The 5,927-nt window shown below is 40.7% G+C and overlaps 1 non-coding gene and 2 pseudogenes across 1 annotated transcript; all 3 read right to left on the reverse strand.

The window, feature by feature from the left end:
* Nucleotides 1-1,703: 1,703 nt before the first annotated feature.
* LOC120038111 lies at nt 1,704-1,853 on the reverse strand (annotated as a pseudogene).
* A 690-nt stretch (nt 1,854-2,543) lies between these two features.
* LOC120038127 lies at nt 2,544-2,662 on the reverse strand. Its single transcript, XR_005474964.1, has one exon. It is a non-coding gene; the product is annotated as a 5S ribosomal RNA (ribosomal RNA).
* Nucleotides 2,663-3,347: 685 nt separating this feature from the next.
* On the reverse strand, nt 3,348-3,494 carry LOC120038115 (annotated as a pseudogene).
* Between the last annotated feature and the right edge of the window lie 2,433 nt (nt 3,495-5,927).

Raw genomic sequence — 5,927 nt, forward strand, 5'->3', positions numbered from 1 at the left:
AAGATCCTGGCTCCCCTCCTCATTCACAACCTCTCCACATTTGCACTCGTCAGCTCTCATGCGACATCCTTCGCAAAATGCCCTTTCCTTTCCACCTACACATTCTCTTGCATAATGCCCTTGCTTCCCGCACTTATAACATTTAAATTCAGGGCAGTCCTTCACAATATGCCCAGGCTGAATACAAAGCCTACAAACTCTGACCTGCTTATCATGCATGACTCTAAAGTACTCTCCACCTTCAAGCGTATCAAACTTTGTAGAGTACGGCAGTGATTTCACAGTATCAGTGAATTTGACTTTGCAGTATCTCGTGCCATCTGCTATATCCGTGCCTGGCCAAACTCTCCTCCTGATTTCAGAGACTGCTGATACACCCCAGCTACATAGCTTGCCCAATATAGCACTGTCTTCCATGTATACAGGCAGATTCATGAACGACACCACCACTTCCTTCACATTAATATCTCTCGCCAGTATCTTGGTGTCCTTTATTCGTATTCCATCCATTAGCCGTTCTTTTCCTTTTTCATTCCTCATCGTAACTTCATACTTCTTTTCTCCTTTCATTCGGCATCCCACCACCTCTCCACACACCTCCTTAATTGCTCTTAGTAGTTCCATTGTCGTCACTTTGTCTTCTCCTTCCAACTCAATTGCCACCGTGTATTCTTTTCCATATTTCATTCCTTCTTTATCTTCATTTTTCTTCCGTTGCGCATTTTCGTTGTCCTTTTCCATTCCGTTTGTCGTTGCCATGTTGTCCGTCATAATATATCAAAAAATGGGTCCAAAAAAGGCTCTCCCCCAAGCAGAAAACCTGCAAGGGGGAAGACTAACCAAACTTTAAACTATTCAACTGAAGAAAATAATAAATTATATTGCAAAAACCAATTAATTAACAAAAATAGCTCTCGAGCAAACACTCTCCAGCAAACACTCACTCACAGCTCAGACACTCGCACCTGTCGTCACTTCTCCAATCAGGATGGGCGTATTCAGGCTGGTATGGCCGTAAGCGAAGGTACATCTCTTGGTACACCATATAAAGTCAAAGTGAGTCTGATAAACAGACATTGCATTCTCACCAATTAGATAAGCAGCTTGAACTTTGGCTCACTCAAAAAGTGGAAGAAATTACATATACTGTAGCCATCACTTTTTAGCACAGATAGTTGGATGAAATACAAACAAACCTTGCTAACATTTCAAAGCGAGGGCACATATTTCAGCCTTGTGGGAAAAAACGGACAAATACAATGACTTCTGACAAATACATCATCAGCAACAGTTTCCCATGCAGCTATCCTACTAGCCACAATAAATACACAAAAGCTCTGGATGTTGAAAACCTATTGCATTGTTCTGTGCTAAGGAGGAACGCATGTATGGACAATTTCATATTGGAAGCGCATGGGGCGCGTATGACACATCATGACCGGGGGGGGGTTAGAGTGGCTTCTCAACTATCTCTTGATTGAAGTACCAGCGTGGCATAAATACAATGCTGCATTTCGCAACATAATGTTTCGACAAAATGCCAACAATGTTTTGCTACAAACAAATGTTTCCACCTTTCGATTGGTCCACAAAGTCTCTTTCACAACTGACTTCAAAGATCTCCATAAGCACAGTCAGTTGACTCAAGTCATCCTTAAGCCTGCCGCCAAGCAACAGGTTTATCATTAACAAAGACATCAGGGTAAAGCGCAAACGACCACTACCATAAATTTTGCAATCGAGATTCCCACATTTGGAAAATTCGCAAGGGGTCAGCACAGCCAGAGTGCAATGGCTGAGCCCCACACTGGGTGAACCACCTTCTTGATCACGGTATCTCTTCTGCTTAGTGGAGGAAAGTCTCTCCAGTGCCAACATTTTCCGCTAACGGTAACCACTTTGTGTTCTGATAATATCATATCACATCGACCTGCGTTAAATGCCGTTTAGGAATGCACTTGCACACAGAGTGGTGAAAAAGTAGTTTATTTTGTTTACTAGATTATATCAGTGAACCACTAGATTCCCATCATGCAACACTGTCGAAAAAATCACCAATTACTTTTTAATATCTTAACCTATCTGATATCACAAATGTTTGCGATATGACGAAATACAATCACATTCAGACACACACACACACACAGACAAATGCATGAAACCAATTGATTTATTATCGATAACATCTCAGATTCTCTTGTGCTTTTGATTTACTCCATAAAAGAAGGGTTGTAATTCCAACATGGAAAACACAGGGCCATCAGACACCAGTCCAGTTCCACTCCTCACCAGCATTATTTCCTTTGATCATTTGAACAGGGCGAGGGAGCACAGAGCACACACAAGCTGCATTCAGTAACAATATTCTTATTTGTCTTATGCATAAAAGGCAGTTGCTCCCTGACAACACAAGGAACTTTGATCGTATTAAAAGGGCAGGGGAGACTAGCCCATAGAAGCTGCATTTAGTCAATTCAGCATCAAATGCTTACTACAAGGCAGTGTTGCTGATGAAATAATGCCACACCCCCTAGTGGACAAAAGGCTTACAGCACCTGGTATTCCCAGGCGGTCTCCCATCCAAGTACTAACCAGGCCCGACCCTGCTTAGCTTCCGAGATCAGACGAGATCGGGCATATTCAGGCTGGTATGGCCGTAAGCGAAGGTACATCTCTTGGTACACCATATAAAGTCAAAGTGAGTCTGATAAACAGACATTGCATTCTCACCAATTAGATAAGCAGCTTGAACTTTGGCTCACTCAAAAAGTGGAAGAAATTACATATACTGTAGCCATCACTTTTTAGCACAGATAGTTGGATGAAATACAAACAAACCTTGCTAACATTTCAAAGCGAGGGCACATATTTCAGCCTTGTGGGAAAAAACGGACAAATACAATGACTTCTGACAAATACATCATCAGCAACAGTTTCCCATGCAGCTATCCTACTAGCCACAATAAATACACAAAAGCTCTGGATGTTGAAAACCTATTGCATTGTTCTGTGCTAAGGAGGAACGCATGTATGGACAATTTCATATTGGAAGCGCATGGGGCGCGTATGACACATCATGACCGGGGGGGGGGTTAGAGTGGCTTCTCAACTATCTCCTGATTGAAGTACCAGCGTGGCATAAATACAATGCTGCATTTCGCAACATAATGTTTCGACAAAATGCCAACAATATTTTGCTACAAACAAATGTTTCCACCTTTCGATTGGTCCACAAAGTCTCCTTCACAACTGACTTCAAAGATCTCCATAAGCACAGTCAGTTGACTCAAGTCATCCTTAAGCCTGCCGCCAAGCAACAGTTTATCATTAACAAAGACATCAGGGTAAAGCTCAAACGAGCACTACCATAAATTTTGCAATCGGATTCCCACATTTGGAAAATTCGCAAGGGGTCAGCACAGCCAGAGTGCAATGGCTGAGCCCCACACCGGGTGAACCACCTTCTTGATCACGGTATCTCTTCTGCTTAGTGGAGGAAAAGTGTCTCCAGTGCCAACATTTTCCGCTAACGGTAACCACTTTGTGTTCTGATAATATCATATCACATCGACCTGCGTTAAATGCCGTTTAGGAATGCACTTGCACACAGAGTAGTGAAAAAGTAGTTTATTTTGTTTACTAGATTATATCAGTGAACCACTAGATTCCCATCATGCAACACTGTCGAAAAAATCACCAATTACTTTTTAATATCTTAACCCATCTGATATCACAAATGTTTGCGATATGACGAAATACAATCACATTCAGACACACACACACACACACAGACAAATGCATGAAACCAATTGATTTATTATCGATAACATCTCAGATTCTCTTGTGCTTTTGATTTACTCCATAAAAGAAGGGTTGTAATTCCAACATGGAAAACACAGGGCCATCAGACACCAGTCCAGTTCCACTCCTCACCAGCATTATTTCCTTTGATCATTTGAACAGGGCGAGGGAGCACAGAGCACACACAAGCTGCATTCAGTAACAATATTCTTATTTGTCTTATGCATAAAAGGCAGTTGCTCCCTGACAACACAAGGAACTTTGATCGTATTAACCTTTACCGAACCTCAACCCCGTATCCGGGATCACCCCCCACCCCCCACACACTGATTAGCATAGCTAGCATAGCTTCACAAGTAGATAGTAGCATCTAAATATCATTAAATCACAAGTCCAAGACACCAGATGAAAGATACAGATCTTGTGAATAAAGCCACCATTTCAGATTTTTAAAATGTTTTACAGGGAAGACAAAATATGTAAATCTATTAGCTAAACACGTTAGCAAAATACACCACTATTCTAACTCCATCAGTTTCTTACTCCTTCAGGTGCTATCACCAATTCGGCTCAACTAAGATATTGATAGCCAATAACCTATAAAAAAAACCATCAGATGACAGTCTGATAACATATTCATGGTATAGGATAGTTTTTGTTAGAAAAAAGTGCATATTTCAGGTAGAAATCACAGTTTACAATTGCACCGACCATCACAAATCGACTAGAATTACTAGATAGAGCAACGTGTATGACCAATTTACTCATCATAAAACATTTCATAAAAATAGACAAAGCATAGCAATGGAAAGACCCAGTTCTTGTGATTTCAGACCATATTTCAGATTTTCTAAGCGTTTTTCAGCGAAAACACAATAAATCGATAAGTTAGCATACTACATGTGCAAACGTTACCAGAGCATCGATTCCAGCCAAAGAGCGCTATAACGTCAACATCGCCAAAAGATATTAATTTTTTCACTAACCTTCTCAGAATTCTTCCGATGACACTCCTGTAACATCATTTTACAACATACATATACAGTTTGTTCGAAAAGGTGCATATTTAGCCATACAAAACCGTGGTTACACAATAAAAATACTAGGAAATCAAGCCTCAATATGTCTGACGTCATCTATCAGAGTGATCTAGTTTAATTGAAAGCTAATCATATACTTGACTAAAAAATACAGGGTTGACAGGAATCGAAAGACAAATTAGTTCTTAATGCAACCGCTGATTTACATTTGTAAAATTATCCTTACTTTTCAATACAGGGTTCGCCAAGTGAAGCTATACCAAACAAAATGGCGAAATATGCGTTTAAAATATTTCGACAGAACAACAATTTATCATATTAAATATTGCTTACTATGAGCTGTTCTTCCATCATATTCTTGGGCAATGTATCCTTTCTATGTTATAAACGTCTTTTGGTCGATAGATGTCCTCTGTCCTTCGAAATATCCACTAACGATCGAACGGGACCCCAAAACGTGTCCAAAGTTTCAGAGTGCACAACAAAGAAATTCCTCAAAATCGCACTAAACGGATATAATTTCCTATAAAACGGTTTAAATTAACTACCTTATGATGTTTCTAAGTCCTATATCGAATTAAATTACAGACGGATACATTTCAAGTTGATAACCGAGCCTGTGAAAATGGCGTCCGGAGGTCCCTTCCTGCGTAAGGGCGAGCGTCGAAAGGGGGGCTACTCTCACTCCTTGGTCTTTTATAACCTCTGAGAGCTACGGAGAAGGCCCATTCCACTTCTCATTGGTTACTGACATCCAGGGGAAGGCGGGTGCAGTTCGTGTCGTTCCATAGGATAGACAGAGACCTTAAAAACTGATCTGAAACCAGAGCTTCGCTCTCAGACCTATCACTGTCTGTCATGGATTTCGCTGTAGAAAGAGTTCTGGGTCACCCACAGACATCATTCCAACTTTGTATGAAACTAGAAAGTGTTTTCTTTCCAATAGAATTAATAATATGCATATTGTACGAGCAAGAATTGAGTACTAGGCAGTTTAATTTGGAGACGACAAAATGCTAATTCGGAACAGCACCCCCTGTAGTCGCAAGAAGTTAAAAGGGCAGGGGAGACTAGCCCATAGAAGCT

Source organism: Salvelinus namaycush, unplaced genomic scaffold (assembly GCF_016432855.1).
Source record: "Salvelinus namaycush isolate Seneca unplaced genomic scaffold, SaNama_1.0 Scaffold2085, whole genome shotgun sequence".
NCBI classification, from domain to species: Eukaryota; Metazoa; Chordata; class Actinopteri; order Salmoniformes; family Salmonidae; genus Salvelinus; species Salvelinus namaycush.